At 32.4% G+C, this 22,817-nt stretch overlaps 1 long non-coding RNA gene across 1 annotated transcript; it reads left to right on the forward strand.

Moving 5' to 3' along the window:
• Window positions 1–400: 400 nt before the first annotated feature.
• On the forward strand, window positions 401–20,917 carry LOC132751540 (uncharacterized). The gene is made up of 4 exons (XR_009628695.1): window positions 401–597; window positions 5,742–5,839; window positions 8,614–8,663; window positions 12,703–20,917. It is a non-coding gene; the product is annotated as an uncharacterized LOC132751540 (long non-coding RNA).
• Window positions 20,918–22,817: the final 1,900 nt, after the last annotated feature.

Below are 22,817 nucleotides of genomic sequence, written 5' to 3' on the forward strand. Positions count from 1 at the left end.
TAGTATATAAAACAAGCAGATATTTTGAAAATTTGTTGAAAATTAACTGCTGTATGATTGGGTCTCCAAACCGCTTTCATCTCATGCAGGCACTAATTACTTGGCACCCGCTAAAAGTTCAAAGCGTTTATGCGGCGACGGACGAATCGACACGATAATTTAGGGGTAGTCACCATACACGGCAAACTCATCAGTAAATTCCCGCCATTTATATCATAATTGAACATTTAAGTACTAAAATAAAAACTTCAAATGTATTCATTCATAAAAATACACTAGATGTTCCTAAAATTGTAATCAAACTGTACAATGATTTAAAAGTTGTAGAGCTAACACCCCAATAAAAACGTAAACATTGAATCGTCCAGTAATCTGGGTCATCGTCTGCTAATGTCGCCTCGGATGTGATACGCACACAATAACAGTATGTATAGGTCATATTTTATTTTAAAAATTTTAAAATTAAAACGTGAAGATGATGTGGCGTTTGAAAGAAGATATTGATTCGGATACTTTGTACAATAACGATGAGGAAATCGGCGCTAGTAGGCCCTACAGGTCTGTGTCCGCCCTGAAGAAGATCTTCATTTTTTGAAGGTAAGTGGCTGGTATGTAACTGTCTCTTCATTACATAATATCACGGGAAATTAACATTTAATTGCAATTACTGAAAAGTCTGAAACTACTGAAAAGTCTATCTTTCTATAAAATTCTCATTTTTTTGGCTTCGTTCATGCCTATTTTAGCCTCAAATCAGTGTGAAAAAAAAAGTTTTATATAGAAAAGGTTTAGCTTTAAATAAAAACTTTAAGGAATTTGGCAAAGATGAAATATAATGAAAATTAATCTTTAAAGAAAATAATTTCAAACACTAATTTGTATTAAAAAGTATACTTTAATGATTATAATCATACGGATTATTTAGACTGTGCATGCAGCAGGAGTGAATTTATTGATCATTAATGGAATGCACACAAAAGAGACAAAAGTTACAGGGATTTTTTCCAGGATTTTAGGAACACGACACATGGTGAAAAAAAGCATGACTGAAATTTTAAAGTGATTAAAATAAATGGATGCAAACAATTTCTGTCTATGGTGGCATCTTCAATTATTTAAGCACTATTACAGTGAAGATCGAAGCCCTTATTTGCAAAGATTCAATACTTTAATTTTGTAACTTTCAATTGGGAATTTTTTATGTGGATTGGGAAAATAATATACTATTTTCAATTGGGAATATGACCCAATAACGGCTATAAAATAAGCCAAAAAAATCCCTGCTTGAGTTAACAAGCTGCATTGTATTTAAAGGATTTGTTGTGATATGATTTTATAACAGTGGGTGGTCAGTCAGGAAAACTTTATAATCAGTTCCAGATAAGGGCAACTGGTCAAGATACTATTGATTGATTATACTCTAAATCACTCATTTTATTCAATGACTTAATTTGCAGATCAAACATAATCCCAACTTTTCTAGGAAACACATTTAGACCTGTGACAGTATGCTCATTTTTTAATGTCGAAGTTGAGCTGAATTAGCGATATTCAATGTTACAATCTCTAAATGATCAATTAATGAAACATGGATTGACCAATAATTTATAATGACAAACAAAATGATAAGGGTGAAATTAAAATTGCTTAATATAAAAAAGACTGCCCAACTTTTATGTGACATCCGTGCTGTTCTACAGAAATTAGAAACTTCGAGTTTGACGGGAGCAATAGCGACCGTAGAATGTTTCTAATTTCTGTAGAACAGCTACGGATGAATACTAACATATTTAGTGTCAACCTCATTAATGATTATGATTATATCAAAATGATCAATAGCCCATTTCACCAGCCTTTCGTAATTTATCGGAAACATTCGTAGACACGCATCACGTGGGAGGTTAAGTGCTAATATGTTTGACCAATGAAATACTGGTTCTCGAGTGTACATGTATTGTTTATATTTACGATAATGGCGTGTGATTCAGCGGCTGACGAGCGAGTGTTTATTGAATTAAAAAATGCTTATTCTTCTGGTAAACTCCCACAAACACTTTCATTTTGGTGTACGGACATAATCCCCTTCAGTCAAAATCCCTACTTTCATTTTTTAAACTACTTTCTGATGTCAAATTTAAACATTTCATTATCAGAATCCAATGGATTATCCTCCGCATCGGTCTCAAATTACGGTTTTTCTATTCAAAATGTAACCCGATTTCTGATTGGCTAATATTTAAATATTCTCGGGAAATACCTTGAAAACAACCGATGATTTACGACGCTACAACGTGGCGACCGGGAAGTAAAGCAAGTCTTATCTAGCCGCATATATGTGGCATGCAGGACAGGTGTAAAGTCGATATCGACTCGTTATCGTGGCGTTAGGTATAGGCGAGAAGTTTAAACTGACGCATTATCGTGGCGTGAGGGGTCAATGAGTTAACTATGCAGTATAACGGCATATTTCTCGAAATATTTCAACTTTGCGATAAGAATCCGCCATGTAAATTTCCTTTGTTTATTTTTATGTTACTATTATTAGTAATAGATTGTACATGCATATATGTGGCATGCAGGACAGGTGTAAAGTCGATATCGACTCGTTATCGTGGCGTTAGGTATAGGCGAGAAGTTTAAACTGACGCATTATCGTGGCGTGAGGGGTCAATGAGTTAACTATGCAGTATAACGGCATATTTCTCGAAATATTTCAACTTTGTGATAAGAATCCGCCATGTAAATTTCCTTTGTTTATTTTTATGTTACTATTATTAGTAATAGATTGTACATGCATCCACCAGCATTTGATTGGTCAGTTGATTATATACTCGGAATCTGATCGTAGCACTTCGCTAATTTACGTGAGAAATCGTAGTGAAATGGGCTATTGAAAACATTGTGACAAAATGTAAAGTTATTACGACTTTTTCCACGTTACAGCACTCAACATTAACATTTATAAGGATTAGCATAATATCACTTTAAATGTAATTTTAAGGCATAACAATAATAATGTCCTGTACTTAACTAAGGTATTCTGGTGGAACACTATTTCTTTAATAATTAAATGCCCACCCTGTTATAATAACTACCACATTTTTTCATTCATTCTGACTATTCTGCAGTCTGTACGGAATATACATTCAATAAGTTTTTTCCAAAGCGATGAGATTTACAACAATAATGTTACACATGTATATAATGATCCCGGTAACACAGTCATGTGCATACCAAATTAGACACCAAATAAAAATTGTAAATTTTCAAATTTTTCTGGTACACACAGTATATTATCTGCATCTTCTACAGTAGGTATAATACTTACTGGAACACAACATGCAGTTACAGTTCCATTCGCAGTGTTCCCTATATCTACAAATTAACTGCTACAATAAAATTCAAAATAACCTGTTCAGGTAAAAGCTTTTTGACATAGTTCAAGTATCTTTTTAAAGACACTTGTGTTTAGGATAAGTATTTAGTTACGCAGCAGGCAAGTCAACTTTAACAGTAAAACAGTTATCAAATTGTGATTTTCCATCTTAAGGCGATATAAATTAAAATATTGACAAATTAATCACCTGTCAGCATAACGTACTAGGTAAGGTTGCCAGTTAATGTTCTAGTTAAATATCAATGCAAGACTGGTCCGAATTGTACCCTTTTTTTTTTTTTTTTTTTTTTTTTTTCTCTCGCGAAAAATAGTTTCTGTAAATAAACATGTTATTTTTTTCTTCACCTAAAGAAATATTTAGAACTGGAAATATTTTTTTGAGATTATTACTCCATTTGATGCAGATCTATACTAATTACTTACATGTGCAAAATTTCAGATTCTTAGCTTGCTCCATTTTTCCAGAATAATTATTATAATAGTGAAAAATGACCCAAAATTGAAAAGCGTTTAAACGCTTTACACATAAATCGGACTGAGAATAGCACAAACATATGATTTTTAATGTATTTCTTTAAAAATTTTGGTTATATTTTATAAATATTGATGTTTTAAGTGCTCATGTATATGACTGTGAAAAAATTAAAATTTCATGTTTTACGCTTATAAACCTCAGTGGAGTTCCTTTAATGATTTGTGTTGTGTTAATTTCTATAAACTTCTCATTTCACTTAATTTTCAAAGTAATATCTGGCAAGTTGGAACAACCTAAAAATTATACTGAATACTAAACGGAATGAATAAATGTACACAAATTGTTTCACCTGGCACAAAATACTTGTGCACTGCACAAGTACTTTGACTCACTGCATACTACACAGGATAAAAATAATTTTCCGGTATATTTAAATTATTAGATACTATTACAAATTACTTTTATTTTCCAATTCTAAGTTAGACAACTTGTGATACTCGAACTCCTAAAGATGTCGGTTTAATTGCATCCTAATGATTTTACAAAATTTGCCATTAAGACATTTAAAATTCTATTTTTAGCTTGACTATTCGAAGAATATGAGAGCTATTGTAGTCGCCCCGGCGTCCGCGTCTATGTTGGTTAAAGTTTTTTGTAAATTTAAATATTTCAATTATTGCTTTAGATATTCAGTTGAAACTTACAATACTTATTTATAGTAACAATGTACATCAGATTGACAAGTTGGATAACTCTGCCTACAATATTTACAAAATTATGCCCCTTTTTAACTTAGAAATTTTGGTTAAAGTTTTTTGTTAAGTCAAATATCTCAATTATTGCTTGAGATATTCAATTGAAACTTACACTACTTATTTATAGTAACAATGTACATCAGATGGACAAGTTGGATTACTCTGTCTACAATATTTACAGAATTCTGACCCTTTTTAACTAAGAAATTTTGGTTAAAGTTTTTTGTAAAGTCAAATATCTCAATTATTGCTTGAGATATTCATTTGAAACTTACAATACTTATTTATAGTAACAATGTACATCAGATTGACAAGTTAGATAACTCTGTCTATAATATTTACAGAATTATGCCCCTTTATAACTTAGAAATTTTGGCTAAAGTTTTTTTGTAAATTTATTGCTTGAGATATTCATTTGAAATTTACAATCCTTTTTTTATAGTAACCATGTACATCAGTGTGCAAAATTGCATAACTCTGCCTGCAATATTTACAGAATTATTTGCCCCTTTGAAACTTAGAAATTTTGGTTAAAGGTTAAAGGTCTTCAAAGATATTTACTTGAAACTTTACACATGTACTTAGGGTCATAATTGGAGAGTCATAATTGTTTGTCACTGACCAAGTTCCATAACTCTACTCGCATTTAGGCTGATTCATCTTCCCTTTTCTACTTAGTCACTTGGTTAATGTTTGCATGCAAGTTTTACATATCTAAAGATATTTATTTAAAACTTCACATATATGCATTTAGAATCATAATTGTAGGTCACTGACCAAGATCCATAATTCTATCTTGCATTTAGGCTGATTTTTCTCCCCATTTTCAACGTCAATTTTATGTATTCATAGGTAATTAGCATTATTATACTTAATAAAACACCCTTGTGACAACTTTTTGAATAGTCGAGCCAATACTGTCCTCCCACAGTTCTTGTTTATCTTGTACTATATTTTCTTCTACAGAACCTGTTATACCCCTTCAGACAAAGATTGTAAACTTTTGTGTACACAAAAAAATGCAACGTCATTCTCACATTCTCATAGCAGCACAGTACTTAAATTATGGTCATGTTTTTTTTTTTCATGAATGAGTAATTTTATATTTTTGCAGGTGAAGCTACAATATTTGTCTTGAACTTGACTTTACTAGCTGGGCTTATAAAGACAAGATATCCAGAAGTGATTTCATAGAGAAATGGAAATCAATAAGTAAGTGTTTTTTTCCTTTTAAGTTTATATAAAACTATCCAAGTCTTTAAATTTTATTTTGGTAAACAATAATGTAACCTTTCTGAATTATTGGAATACATGTACATTATTGTTTTGAAATTAGAACAGTCCATTAAAAATTAATTATACTTTTCCTTTTAATCTTCATTTTTAGCTCGACTTTTAAAAAAAAAAAGATAAGTAGAGGTATATAGTAACAGTCATGTCGGGTTGCCATTGTCGTTCGCAAATTTACTTGATCATAAATTTTTAAGTTCTTGGTGCATTAATTAAATGTCTTAATACCTGGCCACAACAACCCTTGGGACAAGACCTTCAAGTATACCAGACTAACCTTGACCTTCAATCATAAGTGCACAGTTTAAGATGTAAAATTGAACTTCAATATCAGCTGGCCTAGATCAATTTCTTGGCCTTTGATGTACAGCTATGAAATTTGGACCACAAGCACAGTTTTAGATGTAAAATATCAGCCATCCTTTTTTTTACATAGTTGCCTACTTTCTTGTCCTTTAATGTACAGCTATGAAATTTGGACCATGTGCACAGTTTAAGATGTAAAATTGAACTTTGTTATCAGCTGACCTATATTTTGACCTAGTCATCTATCTTCTTGTCCTTTGATGACTACAGCTAAGAGATTTGGACCCTGTCAGTGTGCACAGTTTCAGATATATTATTGAATTTCAGTTTTTGTCAAATATCAGATTTCCTAGATTTTGAACTATTGGCATACTTTGGCTTTTTTATGCCCCCGCCATGTAATGGCCGGGGCATATAGTGTTACCCTGTTCCGTCATTCCGTCCTTCCGTCCTTCCGTCCTTCCATCCTTCCGTCCTTCCGTCCTTCCGTCATTCTGTCATTCTGTCATTCCGTCATCATCAGTTTCCGTTCATTATCTTAAGAACGGTTGGGCATATTCAACTCAAATTTGACATATGGATATGTCATGAGAAAATACAGGTCAAGTTCGAATTTGGTCATGGTTCGATGATTTTTGGCAGAGTTATGCCCCTTTTACTTTAAAAATAATATGAAATTTCAGTTTCCGTTCATTATCTTAAGAACGGTTGGACACATTCAATTCAAACTTGACATATGGATATGTCATGAGAAAATACAGGTCAAGTTCGAATTTGGTTATGGTTCAATGATTTTTGGCAGAGTTATGCCCCTTTTACTTTGAAAAAAATATGAAATTTTCAGTTTCCGTTCATTATCTCCCCAATGGTACAACACAATCAACTCAAACTTGACATATTGATATGTCATGAAAAAATACAGGTCAAGTTCGAATTTGGTCATGGTTCGATGATTTTTGGCAGAGTTATGCCCCTTTTACTTTGAAAATAATATGAAATTTTCAGTTTCCCATTCATTATCTCCCTCAAGGTACAACACATTCAACTCAAACGTGACATATGGATGCGTCAAAGGAATGCGCAGGTCAAGTTCAAATTTGGTCATGGTTCAATGATTTTTGGCAGAGTTATGCCCCTTTCACTTTGAAAGTAATATGAAATTTTCAGTTTCCGTTTATTATCTTCCCAATGGTACAACACATTCAACTCAAATTTGACATATGGAAATGTTTTTGGAATGCTCAGGTCAACTTCAAATTTGGTCATGGTTCAATGATTTTTGGCAGAGTAATGCCCCTTTCACTTTGAAAATAATATGAAATTTACAGTTTCTGTTCATTATCTACCCAACAGTGTCACATATTCAACTTTAATTTGACATATGGATATGTCAAAGGAATGGGCAGGTCAAGTTGGAATTTGGTCATGGTTTGATGATTTTTTGGCAGAGTTTGTCTCTTTCACTTTGAAAATAATATAGATACATCTTAGGAATAAGCAGTTTAAGTTGGAATTTGGTCATGGTTCAATGATTTTAGACAAACTTATCTTTCCTGAATGTTGGAAAAATTTTGAACTTTCAGTTTCACCACTCATTCTTTTAGCCATTATTTTGGCTGCAAATATGCAATATGCTATTTCTAAAAGGTTAAGACTGAATAATTTCAGTGCCTTGAACATTGTATGGAAATGGTTTGTGTTAACATTGAAAAGTTTTAAGGGCTTTGAACTTAAAATGAAAAAAATAATTAATGCACCATCTGAAATTTTGGCTGCATGCGGGGGCATCCGTGGCATGATGACACATTTCTAGTTTTTTACTTTTTTCTAAAATTTCTGTTTTAACATTTCTTTAAAACTTTAAATTTTAATTTGTTTGCATTTGGACAAAACAACACATGTTACCAAACATACATGTTCAATGATTTAGATATGACCTTGATCTTTAGATGACATTGACAGTTGTTTAATTTATAATAAGGGGCAACAAAACATGAAAGCCATTTTTGTTCCCTAAAATGGTGACAGAATATTTGTCTTTTTTTCTCAAAAACTATCAAAAGTTAATCTGACAAACATTAAATATTTCTTGACTATCAAGGAAAGGTTAGTCTGCCAAGCACTTTTCTAGAATTAGGCCTGCTTAGAACTCCTGTGTTGCTTCTAACTATCTAGAACTTGTGAAAAGTGGAGCTTGGTCTCTGACAGAATTTGATTAAATAAACATCTAAACTAATTTATTCAGTATATCTGAAACCACTCTAGGTATTAAGTTGGTAAGGTACAAGAAAGGCGTATCTATACGTCGGGAGATAATGTACAAAAAAGGCATAGCTGTCTGTGAGTCGGTTAAGTTGAATAACTTTAAAATATATTCTTTTTGTTTGCAGTACCTAGAAGCATGTGAAGTGGAGATGAAGTGATGCTGAGAACTTTTAAGGTATATTTTGCTATTTTTGAGTAAACCTGTGACATAAAGTGTAACTCCCTGCATTTTAGAATTCCTTTTTAGCTCGACTATATGAAGTATATAGAGAGCTGTCCTACTCACCCCGGCGTCTGTGTCAAGATTTCAGATTAAAGTTTTGGTGCAGTAAAATATTTTGGACTGTAACTTTTTATTGTGCCCCCACTATAGGTGGGTGGGGGCATTTAGATTTACCCTTGTCCGTCTATCCGCACTCACAGGACAGTAATTATGTGGCTAGAGAAACAATAGGTAACTGTTCTTTCTCTTTGATGTCATTCATTCTGTTATGCTTTTATGTGGCTATTTTCTTTTGTGTGGCTAAAAAGAACAATAGAGAGAACAATAAAGTAGCCACATTATTACTCTCCTGTTAGAACGTCCATCCATCCGTCCATTCTCTTTTTGTGTCACACGTAACTCAAAAAGTAATTGATCTAGAGACATGAAACCTTACAGGAATGTTGATCAGCATGTGAAGTTGTGCACCTGGGTATTTTAATGTGAATATATTATTTAGTATCTTTAGAGTTATTGCCCTTGACTTAGTAAAACTTTGCAAGTTTCAACAGTTACTTGTGTCGCAAGTAACTCAAATAATATTTTACCTATAGGCATGAAACCTTACTGGAATGTTTATTAGCATGTGTAGTTGTTCACCTGGGTATTTTTGTGTGGATATATTTAGTATTTTTAGAGTTATTGCCCTTGACTTAGTAAAAATTTCCAATTTTCAACTTGTGTCGCACATTGCTAAAAAGTATTTGACCTAGAGTCATGAAACCTTACAAGAATGTTGATCAGCATGTGTAGTTGTGCACCTGGGTATTTTTGTGTGGATATTTTTAGTAATTTTATTGTTATTGCCCTTGACTTAGTAACAATTTACACTATTCAATTTGTGTTGCACGTAAATCAAAATTTATTTGACCTGTAGGCCTGAAAGTTTACAAGAATGTTGGTCAGCATGTGTACCTTGGGTTTTTTTGTGGATTTATTCAGTATTTGTAGTATTTGCCCTTTACTTAATAAAAGATTTTTAGTTTTCAACTTGGGCACATGTAGCCCAAAAAAAAATTTGACCTAGAGACATAAGATTGACAAATCGGTGGAGTGTGCGGGCACCCGTGTCCTATGGACATATTTCTAGTTTCTTCAGGTATCAACTTCAAACTTCAAATATATGTTCCTTATCAGTAAAATATTTTTGACTGTTACTTCTTTATTTCATAAGTGATCAACTTCATACTTCAAATGCATGTTCCTTATCATCAACCACAGCTTATGTGACAAGGTTCATAACTCTAGCACCAATATTGCAAGAATTATCTCCCCATTAACTTAGTTTTTTTTCTTGAAAAATGTTATTTTTTACCATAACTTCTTTAGTTTTATAGATATCTACCTCAAACTTCAAATACATATTCCTTATCATCAACCAAATCTTATGTGACAAGGTTCATAACTCTTAAAGCAATATTTTCAGATTTATCTCCCTTTGAACTTAGAATTTCTTTTAAGAAATATCATAACTTCTTTACTTTTTAGCTCACCTGTCACGACATCTCATAAATCACTGAGCCAATTTCGTCCAAACTTCACAGGAATGTTCCTTTGGTGGTCACCTTTAAAAATTCTTCAAAGAACTAAATTCCATGCAGAACTCTGGTTGCAATGGCAATCAAAAGATTTAAATTTCTTCTTCTGAAAAACCCAAAGAGGTAGACCTTAGATATTTGGCACGATTCATCTTCTAGTGCGTGTCTACCAAGTTTGTTCAAATAAAAGCCCTGGGATCAAATTTGGCCCCACCCCAGGGGGTCATTGATTTTCCCTATATGTGTATAGTTAAAACTTAAAAAATCTTCTATAAAAAAAACCGAAAGAGCTAAACCTTATATGTTTAGCATGAAACATCTTCTAATGGGTGTCTACCAAGTTTGTTCAAATAAGAGGCCTTGGATTTAAATTGGCCCGCCCTGGGGGTCATTAATTTTCCTTATACTTATAAAATCTTCTTTTAAAAAAAACGAAGAGGTAGAGCTAGGGTATTAAGAATGAACCATCTTCTAGTGAGTGTCTACAAAGTTGGTTCAAATAAAAGCCCTGGGGTCAAAATTTTGCCTGCCCCAGGGGTTCATTGTTTTTCCCTACATGTGTATAGTAAAAACTTCTTTAATAAACCCAAGGAGCTAGAGCTAAGATATTGTAATATTGTAATGGGTGTCTACCAAGTTTGTTGAAATAAGGGCTCTGGGGTTACGGGTCATTGATTTTCCTAATATGTGTAAAAAATCTTATAAAAACCCCAAAGAGCTAGAGTTAAGAAACGGTACTCATCACTGAAACAGTACTCATCACTTCTTTATTTTTTGAGTTATTGCCCTTTGTTAATTTTCATTTGTTAAATACTTAATTTTTGTCCGGGCTATTTCTCATATATAACAAAAGCTATGGACTTGAAACTTCAGAGGATGATAAATCTCATTAAGAAAAATTGTAGTGCACAAGAACCAGTACACTGCACCTCTTTTATTTTCAGTTATTGCCCTTTGTTAACAATAATACTTAAGTTTTTTACAGGCCATTTCTCATAAATAAAACATAAACAAATAAAGCTATTGACTTGAAACTTCATAGGATGATAGATCTCATTAAGAAGAAGTGCAGTGCAAAAGCACCGGTACTTACCACTTTATAATTTTTCAGTTAATGCCCATAGTTAATTTTCATTCTTTATTTTTGTCTAAACCATTTCACAGACACTTGGGGTATGGAGCTCAAAACGCCTTTAAAATCCAAATAAAAAGCATATTTGTCAATCCCAGCACATGTACTGATCATATATATATCAATAAGTCATTATTATAGTCGTTGAAATATGAATTTTTTTCAAAACGGCTTATATTAAATTTTTTTGATATATATGATCAGTACATGTGCTGGGATTGACAAATATGTTTTTTATTTGGATGTTAAAGGCGTTTTGAGCTCTACATCCCAAGTGTCTGTGGACCATTTCTCATATATAATAAAAGGTATGGACTTGAAACTTCTGAGGATGATAGCTCTCATTAAGAAGAAGTGCAGTGCACAAAAACCGGTACTCATCACTTCCTATTGTTTAGTAATTGCCCTTTGTCAATTTTCATACTTTATTTTTGTCCTGGCCATAGGATGATAGATCTTATAGTAAAGAAGTAAAGTGCAAAAAAAAACTGGTACTCTGCACTTCTTATTTTTTTAGTTATTGAGTTATTGCCCTTTATTGATTTTCAGGTTATTTCTCCTAAACTGTAAAAGCTTTGGACATGAAAATTTTGTAATTTCAAGGCCTTGAACTAAATTTCATCTTCACATTGAGTAGTTTAAGGGCCTTTAACTTAGAATGAAAAATAATCATGTATGCAAACAAAATTGGAACTATTAGAATGAAAATTAATGGTTTGTGTAAACAAATTTGGAACTAGATATTAATATTATTATCAACATTACAATTTTGTCTGCATGCGTGAGCATCCATGGGGTGATGACACATTTCTAGTTTTATCTTTTTAAAATGCAATTTCAGAAATAGTATAATCAATTATCACTCTTATCTTTAAAAGTGACCTATATACCATGTACTTGTTTCATTGGAATAAGTCAGTACTTACCTATGCATTTATATTATTAGTTATAAAGATTTTTTTGACAAGTTATATGGCCCTATATAAATGGTTGTTTGAAAATATAACCCGAGCCGCTAGGCGAGTATATTTATTAACCAATGTCAGCAGGTTGGGGAAGACTGTTTTAAGAGACTGTCTTATGTGACCATTTTTCTTGATTCCCAGAGTCGATCACTTTAAACAGTCTTGACTGTACTGAGTAACAAACCTTTAGCACAAAGGCATCGATTTGCACTTACTCTTAAGAGTGTTAATATTGAATTTGATATTTATAATATACTTTGTCAAAGAAGCAATTATTATGTACATATCGTATATTTACTCACTGACTTACTTTGCAGGAAACTTCTCAGTGAAGTACGATGATGGCACACAAGAGTACCTTCTTCATGTTCTTCATGGGATAAAGCACAGGATCATTATAATCAGGAGTTACTCACAGGATCATTATAATCAGGAGTTACTCACAGGATCATTATAATCAGGAGTTACTCACAGGATCATTATAATCAGGAGTTACTCACAGGATCATTATAATCAGGAGTTACTCACAGGATCATTATAATCAGGAGTTACTTACAGGATCATTATAATCAGGAGTTACTCACAGGATCATTATACCCCCAAAAACGAAGTTTGGGTGGGTATATAGGAGTCACCCGGTGGTCGGTCGGTCGGTCCAGACGTCCGTTGCATTTTCCTTGTCCGGAGCATAACTTGAAGACTAATAGTTGGAATTCAATATGACTTCATACAATGGTCAAGCACATGGAGAGGAAGTGCAGTGCACAAGAATCATAACTCTATCTTGACTAATTACAGAGTTATTGCCCTTTGTTCCTTTTCCTTGTCCGGGGTATAACTTGAAAACTACTGGTTGGAATTCAAAACAACTTCATACAATTGTCAAACACAATAAGGGGCAGTGCAGTGCACAAGAACCATAACTCTATTTAAAGTAATTTCAGAGTTATTGCCCTTTGTTACTTTTCCATTACTTTCTTTTGTCCGGACCATTACTTGAAGACTGATGGTTGGAATTCAATATAACTACATACAATGGTCAAGCACATTGAGAGGAAGTGCAGTGCACAAGAACCATAACTCTATCTTGACTAATTACAGAGTTATTGCCCTTTGTTACTTTTCCTTGTCCGAACATAACTTGAAAATTACTGGTTGGAATTCAAAACAACTTCATACAATTGTCAAACACAATAAGGGGAAGTGCAGTGCATAAGAACCATAACTCTATCTAAAGTAATTACAGAGTTATTGCCCTTTGTTACTTTTCCATTGCTTTCTTTTGTCCGGACTATAACTTGAGGACTAATTGTTGGAATTCATTATAACTTCATACATTGGTCAAGCACATTGAGAGGAAGTGCAGTGCACAAGAACAATAACTCCATCTTGACTTATTACAGAGTTACTGCCCTTTGTTACTTTACCTTGTCCAGAGCATGACTTGGAAACTACTGGTTGGAATTCAATACAACTTCATACAGTTGTCAAGGACAATAAGGGGATGTGCAGTGCACAAGAGCCATAACTTCATCTTGACTAATTACAGAGTTATTGTCCTTTGTTTCTTTTCCATTGCTTTTTTTGTCCGGATCATAACTTGAAGACTAATGGTTGGAATTCAATATAACTACAAACAATGGTCAAGCACATTGAGAGGAAGTGCAGTGCACAAGAACCATAACTCCATCTTGAGTTATTGCCCTTTGTTACTTTTCCTTGTCCAAAGCATAACTTGAAAACTACTGTTTGGAATTCAATACAACTTCATACAGTTGTCAAGGACATTAAAAGGAAGTGCAGTGCATAAGAGCCATAACTCCATTTTGACAAAATACAGAGTTACTGCCCTTTGATACTTTTCCTTGTCTGGAGCATAACTTAAAAGGTACTGGTTGAAATTCAAAACAACTTCATACAATGGTCAAGCACAAAAAGAGGAAGTGCAGTACACAAGAACTATAACTCCATCTTCAGTATTTATAGAGTTATTGCCCTTTGTTCCTTTTCTTTGTCTTTCTTGACTTATTACAGAGTAATTCAATAAAACTTCATCAATGGCCAACCACAGTGAAAGGAAACATACAAGAACCATAACTATCTTTAATTGCCCACAACCATAACTCTATATTTCAATTCTTTTACAAGGTATTCTGTTACTAGTAACATGCTCATTTCCGAGGCAGTCTTGTGGGGGTATTAATCACATTTAGTGATAGTTCTAGTTATAATCAGGAGTTACTCACAGGATCGTTATAATCAGGAGTTACTAGTACTCAGTCAACATAGACTCAATGTTAAAAAAGAATTAAATGGATATTAATGTTAGCCTAAATATATTTGACCTAGAGTCTTTAGTTTGTGTTGGGGCACCCATGTCCTTTGGATACTTTTCTAGTTACAATTTATTTAGACATTAGTGTAAATACAACGAAATTAATTATTTAATGCTGTTCATGTTTGAACTATGTTTTAATCTTACCTACATGTATAAAAATCAAACATTTTTAGCTCGACTATTTAATAAGAATAAGTATAGCTATTGTAGTCACCCGAGTGGCGGCGTAACCTCCTATGTTAAAGTTTTTGTAATACCACAAATATTTTCAAAGTCCATTGACATATGGCTTTGAAACTTAGGGCACTTGTTAACCATCATGACCCCAATCTGTAGACAGGAGGAGGTAACTGTATTGAGCATTTTGACAGAATTATGCCCCTTTTACGACTTAGAATTTACATTCAAGTTTTTGAAATACCACCTCAGATATTTTCAAAGTCCATTGACTTATGGCTCTGAAACTTTGCACACTTGTTCACCATCATGACCCCAACCTGTTGACAGGAGGAGGTAACCGTAACAAATATTTTGACAGAATTATGCCCCTTTTCCGACTTAGAATTTACGTTAAAGTTTTTGTAACACCTCAAATATTTTCATAGTCCTCAAAACTTTGCACACTTGTTTAACGTCATTACCCCAACCTGTAGACAGGAGGAGGTAACTGTATGAAGCATTTTGAGAGATTAATGCCACTTTTTCAACTTAGAATTTACATTTAAGTTTGCATACCACGTCAAATATTTTCATATTGCTTTTAAACAAGTTGAAATTTTAAACTTTTCTTTGAGAGTATAATATGACTCCCTCTCAAAGGCTTATAACTGTAACATGGATTTAAAGAAAAAATTTACCCTTTTGTTAACTTAGAAAATTTTACATTATCAAGGCTCTTTTACTATCAAGCACTAAGAATAGTCGAGCGTTGCAATCGTAGAATAATACAATATTTTATTGATACTCGATACATTTTAAGTTTGCAGCATTAAGTTTTATGCAGCTTAAGAAGTTTTATTATATTGCTTGTTTTTCATTTTACAAAGATAGAAATTTTGACCATACAAAACAACTCAAATTGCATTTTAAAAGGTGTAAAATTTGAATAATTTACTGCATAGTGTATACATGTAAATGGTTTAATTATACCCCCACAAACGAAGTTTAGGGGGGGTATATAGGAGTCAGCTTGTCGGTCGGTCGGTCGGTCCGTCCGTCGGTCGGTCCACATCATGGTTTCCGGACGATAACTAGAGTTTGGAATGAGGTATTGTAATCAAACTTGGTATATAGCAACCTTATGTGGAAACTCCGGTTGGTATTGCATTTGGACCCCCTGGGGTCAAGGTCAAGGTCACCGTTACTAAAAATAGAAAAATGGTTTCCGGACAATAACTAGAGTTAGGAATGAGGTATTGTTATCAAACTTGGCGTATAGCAAGCTTATATGAAGACCTGGGTTGGTATTGCATATGGGCCCCCTGGGGTAAAGGTCAAGGTCACCGTTACGAAAAATAGAAAAATGGTTTCCAGACAATAACTTGACTTAGGAATGAGATACTGTAATCAAACTTGGTGTATAGCAAGCTAATATGAAGACCTGGGTTGCTATTGCATTTGGACCCCCTGGGGTCAAGGTCAAGGTCACCGTATCTAAAAATAGAAAAATGGTTTCCAGACAATAACTTGACTTAGGAATGAGATACTGTAATCAAACTTGGTGTATAGCAAGCTAATATGAAGACCTGGGTTGCTATTGCATTTGGACCCCCTGGGGTCAAGGTCAAGGTCACCGTATCTAAAAATAGAAAAATGGTTTCCGGACAATAACTAGAGTTAGGAATGAGATATTGTTATCAAACTTGGCGTATAGCAAGCATATATGAAGACCTTGGTTGGTATTGCATTTGGGCCCCCTGGGGTCAAGGTCACCGTTACGAAAAATAGAAAAATGGTTTTCGGACAATAACTAGAGTTAGAAATGAGATATTGTAATCTAATTTGGTGTATAGGAAGCTTATATGAAGACCTGGGTTGGTATTGCATTTGGACCCCCTAGGGTCAAGGTCATCGTTACAGTGTTACTAAAAATAGAAAAATGGTTTCCGGACAATAACTAGAGTTAGGAATGAGATATTGTAATCAAACTTGGTGTATAGCAAGCTTATTTCGAGACCCCAGTTGCGATTACAATTAATTGAAATATTTCTTTGTACACATTTGATAGTTTGCGTTCAAATTTTTCTTCAGACAACTTTTTTTTCCAAAAGTCAAAGTTGCTGGTGGGGGTATTAATCACCTTCAGTGATAGGTCTAGTTGCATTTGCAGACAATATTACCTTTAATGAAAAAGGCTATTAATATTATTTTTTTTTATAAAAAGCAGTACAAGTACTGACCAATCAATTTATGTTAAATATTTCAGTTAAAGCTGCACACCTCCAGATTCATGTTAAATTTTAATAGAAATTTAGAAAATTAAAAGTTATATATTGTGTGAACATAGAAAGTATTTTCACATTTCATTGAACGAAACAATCTGTAAACTACCAAAACCAGGTGACAATATGCAGAAATAACTTTTAATTTACTGGGTTAGTCAATGAGTAGAAATATGGGAAGAAATACTACAACAATTTGTCATATATTGCATGTAATATGCACGTTACCACTTGCATTGATAATTATTTTTACTTTTCTTAAACATTTTTCTCAAGTTTGATTTTCATGAAATAGACTTGGTCATCTGGAGGCAATTGAAACTTTAATGCAGCATGTGGTCAGAATGCTTTTGTGTAATACAAAAATACCACTGGCAAATTGTTATAATCAAGCAGAGGCAATCGGTAGTATTATTTTCCTTGCCCTGTTGACTGACATCTGTTTATGATATAAACAAAGGCTAAAAAATGGCTTTTATATTTCATTGATATAAATTTAATTGATTTAATTTGTTTATCTTGTACTGAGGTATATTTAAATTTGCTTTTAATTTTGAAAATATTGATACAGTTGTAAAACGGTATGAACCAGTAAGTTTTGAAACAGTTTTCAGTACCGGGTCACGGTCTAAGTACCGAGTAGTGGTTTCAAACCCGGCCAACATTATCAATGTGTCTGCTCTAATATAGAATTATATATAAAAATTGACATTGACACTTTTAAGACATTGTCCTTTAAGGTTAAATTATTGAATTTTCACTTATTTTTGCTATAATTGACTGTAACTTCGTAATTATTAAATGTGTTATCTTCATACTTTGACAAAACAACATTTAGGGGTGGACCTTCTAAAAAGTTGAAATGACCGTGACCTTAAGCTTTAAATGACCTTGACTGTCAAGGTCAGATTAGTGTCTCTTGATTTTTTTTAACTGGCTAAATGGATTTTCTTCATATTAAGACACAACATCATATTTCTTTAATGCTGGTGGAACAATTTCAAATCAATTGTATTATTATTTTATGATGTTACTTTCAGTTTTATTTTTATTAAACCATAAAAAGTTGTTAAGGATTTTAATTTCATGTAATAAGTAAAATTTCTTTCGGGGAACAGGATTATTTATGAATTTATTTTTTCTTTGCATTAGATGAAATCATATTTCTGTTCTGCTGGCGGAACAATTTCAAATGAGTTACATTATTTGATTTTAGTTTAAGAAATATTTTTTTGACAAGATCTTCCTAGGGTGTTACAAATTGTATCTTGTAGTAAAAAAATGTTCCGCCAGCAGAACAGAATCACTTATGGTTATATCCTATGTTTAAACTGATGTTATCATACTTATGTTCCGCCGGCAGAACAATTTCAAATCAATTTTATTAAATGATATTCGTTCTGGATTATATTTTTGATTAATCCTAAAAAGGTTAAGAATTTTTTTGTAGTAAATAAATGTTCCGCCGGCAGAACAGAATCACTTATGGTTATATCCTATGTTTAAACTGATGTTATCATACTTATGTTCCGCCGGCAGAACAATTTCAAATCAATTTTATTAAATGATATTCGTTCTGGATTATATTTTTGATTAATCCTAAAAAGGTTAAGAATTTTTTTGTAGTAAATAAATGTTCCGCCGGCAGAACAGAATCACTTATGATTATATCCTATGTTTAAAGTGATGTTATCATATTTATGTTCCGCCAGCAGAACAATTTCAAATCAATTTTATTAAATGATATTCTTTCTGAATTAAATGTTTAATTAAACCTAAAAAGGTTGTTAAGAGTTTTCTTGTTATAAATAAATGTTCCGCCGGCAGAACAGAATCACTTATGGTTATTTCCTATGTTTAAATTGATGTTATCAAACTTATGTTCCGCCGGCAGAACAATTTCAAATCAATTTTATTAAATGATATTCTTTCTGATTTATATTTTTGATTAAACCTAAAAAGGTTATTAAGATTTTTCTTGTTATAAATAAATGTTCCGCCGGCAGAACAGAATCACTTATGATTATATCCTTTGTTTAAATTGATGTTATCAAACTTATGTTCCGCCGGCAGAACAATTTCAGATCAATTTTATTAAATGATATTCTTTCTGAATTAAATGTTTAATTAAACCTAAAAAGGTTGTTAAGAGTTTTCTTGTTATAAATAAATGTTCCGCCGGCAGAACAGAATCACTTATGGTTATTTCCTATGTTTAAATTGATGTTATCAAACTTATGTTCCGCCGGCAGAACAATTTCAAATCAATTTTATTAAATGATATTCTTTCTGATTTATATTTTTGATTAAACCTAAAAAGGTTATTAAGATTTTTCTTGTTATAAATAAATGTTCCGCCGGCAGAACAGAATCACTTATGATTATATCCTATGTTTAAATTGATGTTATCAAACTTATGTTCCGCCGGCAGAACAATTTCAAATCAATTTTATTAAATGATATTCTTTCTGAATTATATTTTTAATTAAACCTAAAAAGGTTGTTAAGAATTTTCTTGTTATAAATAAATGTTCCGCCGGCAGAACAGAATCACTTATGGTTATATCCTATGTTTAAATTGATGTTATCAAACTTATGTTCCGCCGGCAGAACAATTTCAAATCAATTTTATTAAATGATATTCTTTCTGAATTATATTTTTGATTAAACCTAAAAAGGTTATTAAGATTTTTCTTGTTATAAATAAATGTTCCGCCGGCAGAACAGAATCACTTATGGTTATATCCTATGTTTAAATTGATGTTATCAAACTTATGTTCCGCCAGCAGAACATTTTCAAATCAATTTTTATTAAATGATATTCTTTCTGAATTATATTTTTGATTTAACCTAAAAAGGTTGTTAAGAATTTTAATATATTGTAATAAGTAAATGTTCTGCCGGCGGAACAGGATTATTTATGAATTTATTTTTCCTTTGCGTTAGAGTGAATCATATTTCTGTTCTGCTGGCGGAACAATTTCAAATGATTACATTATTTGATTTTAATTTAAGAAATATATTTTTGACAAAATTTTGCAAAGGTGTTAAAAATTGTATCTTGTAGTAAATAAATGTTCCGCCGGCAGAACAGAATCACCTACGGTTATATCCTATAGATGTTTAAATTGATGTTATCATACTTTTGTTCCGCCGGCAGAACAATTTCAAATCAATTTTATTAAATGATATTCTTTCTGAGTTATATTTTTGATTAAACCTTTAAAGGTTGTTAAGAATTTTGATATGTTGTTATAAGTAAATGTTCCGGCGGCGGAACAGGAATTTTTATGATTCTATCTTATTTTTGCATTCATATGGACTGGAATCATATATCTGTTCTGCTGGCGGAACAATTCCAATGAGTTCTTTTATTTGATTTTTACTTTAAGAAATGCATTTGTTACAAAATCTTGCAAAGGTTGTTCAGAATTGTGATATGTTGTAATTAATAAATGTTCCGCCGGCAGAACAGAATCACTTATGGTTATAACCTAGTATGTTTTGATACATGTTTTCATACTTATGTTCCGCTGGCGGAACAATTTAAGACTGAACTATTTTGTAAAATAACTTAATATATGTTTTATTTAATGTTCCGCCGGCAGAACATTTTAGCATTTTTGGATTCTTGCTATCTCGCAGAAAGAACTGCTAAATGTTCTGCTGGCGGAACAAATCATGATTTATTTGTGATAATATGCTGTATTTTTATAACAAAATGAAATAAATTTTGTGTTAAATATATTTTCAGATGTACTTTTTGTTGTTTTTCCCTTAAAATACATCTTAAAATATCCACTAAAATAGCTGAAAATGGCATTTTTAATTGGGAATCTGTGGATAATCCCTTTTTAAAATGGATGGAGTTATAGATGGTTCTAGTTTATGCGCGGGTAATTGAATTAAAACACTTTTTTTGCTGTTGAAGTATAATCATAAAAGAACTGGTGCCGAGAATTGCGAATGGTGTTCAAATACAAATCAATCGTAGCTTGTAAAATGTGTTCACTGATTTTTTAATTAGTTCCCAAATAGTATTCACCTCTAACATATATCGGTTTCTGTCTCTGTATCCAGTCTTTCTAGGCATTCTATAATCTAAAAGGTGTATTATGAAAACGTTTGTTAGCGCTGATCAAATTTTCGATCGACCTGGAAGGGGATTTTAGCTTTGAAACATAAGAAAAACAACAGGGACCAGGGCCAGGTTAAAGACGAGAAACGCAAAGCATGACGGTTTTTTCTTTTCAAGAAAGTCTTGCAGCAATCTGACATTGGCCAGACCTTTGACGGCTTTTCGCTTTTAAAAGTTTTTGTTTTTGAAGAACTTAAAACTGTGTTGTAAAGTTTTGCATTTTAGATTTGACTTTAGAAACACCAACCTGAATGGCAGGACCCTGAGTACTAAATGCCTTTACACGTATTATCTTCTTCAAACTGCCCCTCCGTTTTGAAAAAAAAAACTTTTAGCAAAACAAATATTGTGTTGGTTTTTTTCGTTTAGGCGCAATTAAATGAAACCATAATCCGTCATCAGTGTTGACATTTTGAAAAGAGTTGTAATAGATGTGTAAGGTAAAACTGTCATGTATATCTAGCCGACTATCTTCGTTTAGTCATGTTTGTTTTTCGCATAAGTGAACAAAATAACGTTCTAGATACATTCATATTCACATCCCAGGTTCAGTTTAAACTAAAATGCAAAAATGCCACCGACAGAATGGTTATCCTTGCAAGACCAAGACAAAGTACAAAATGAATTCGTATCCAAAAAACGCCCGACAAATAAAATCTTTTATATAAGCGGAAAAAATTGTCAACAATAAAACAACTGTATATACTTCTTTTCCAAACAGCACCCTAACCATGTTCAGCTTAGAACTCAATGTAGCTTATACCACGGGGGAGAATCATGCCGTTCGTTACCCAAACAAACAAAATTTTCGCAATATTCCAGCAAGAATGTCTGAACTTTTAACCACTATTTTTAACAATTTTAAATTTCATTTTTAGACCCTATACATAAAGGGTTACATTTTCTTACAGTTAAGCTCGTTTGGCAGTAATCTTTTCTCTAAAATATTCTTTCTTGTCGACATTTTGTCAGTTTTTTGTTGTTGTTTTTTTCTTTACTACCTGTACATATTTACCCTTAATTGTTATGAGATCATACAGACTGCAAATGTATATTGTGTTAATTTCTGTTCTGTAAGACAATTCGGTTGTTATTAACATGACGTCGCTTTAACATCTATTAAATTTGTTTTACTTCAGAGAAAACAAAAAAGGAAGGTAACCTCTTAATAAGCTCTTAAAACAATTGTCATTTATATATGTATATTCCCTATAAAACTTTATCGTATATGCTGTTTTGCATAACAATATTCAGAAAAGTGTACCCGGACTAGTTTGAAAATTGTGTTTGTAAAGGCAAAGATTAAAAACTAAATTGATTTTTTTTTATTTGTAGGGTCTTGGATTTTGATTATAGCGTTTGCGGGAGCTTTAGTAGGAATACACCTCATCTCCTGGAGAATATGTAAATATTTACCTTTTTGTTTTCAAAAATCGTATAAATAACTAACTTTCTCAAAAATTTATGAAATATATTTTGAAATATATTTCTAACATCTGAGGTATATATTAAATA

Source organism: Ruditapes philippinarum, unplaced genomic scaffold, assembly GCF_026571515.1.
Source record: "Ruditapes philippinarum isolate M1 unplaced genomic scaffold, ASM2657151v2 ctg6763_1_1_1_1, whole genome shotgun sequence".
NCBI classification, from domain to species: Eukaryota; Metazoa; Mollusca; class Bivalvia; order Venerida; family Veneridae; genus Ruditapes; species Ruditapes philippinarum.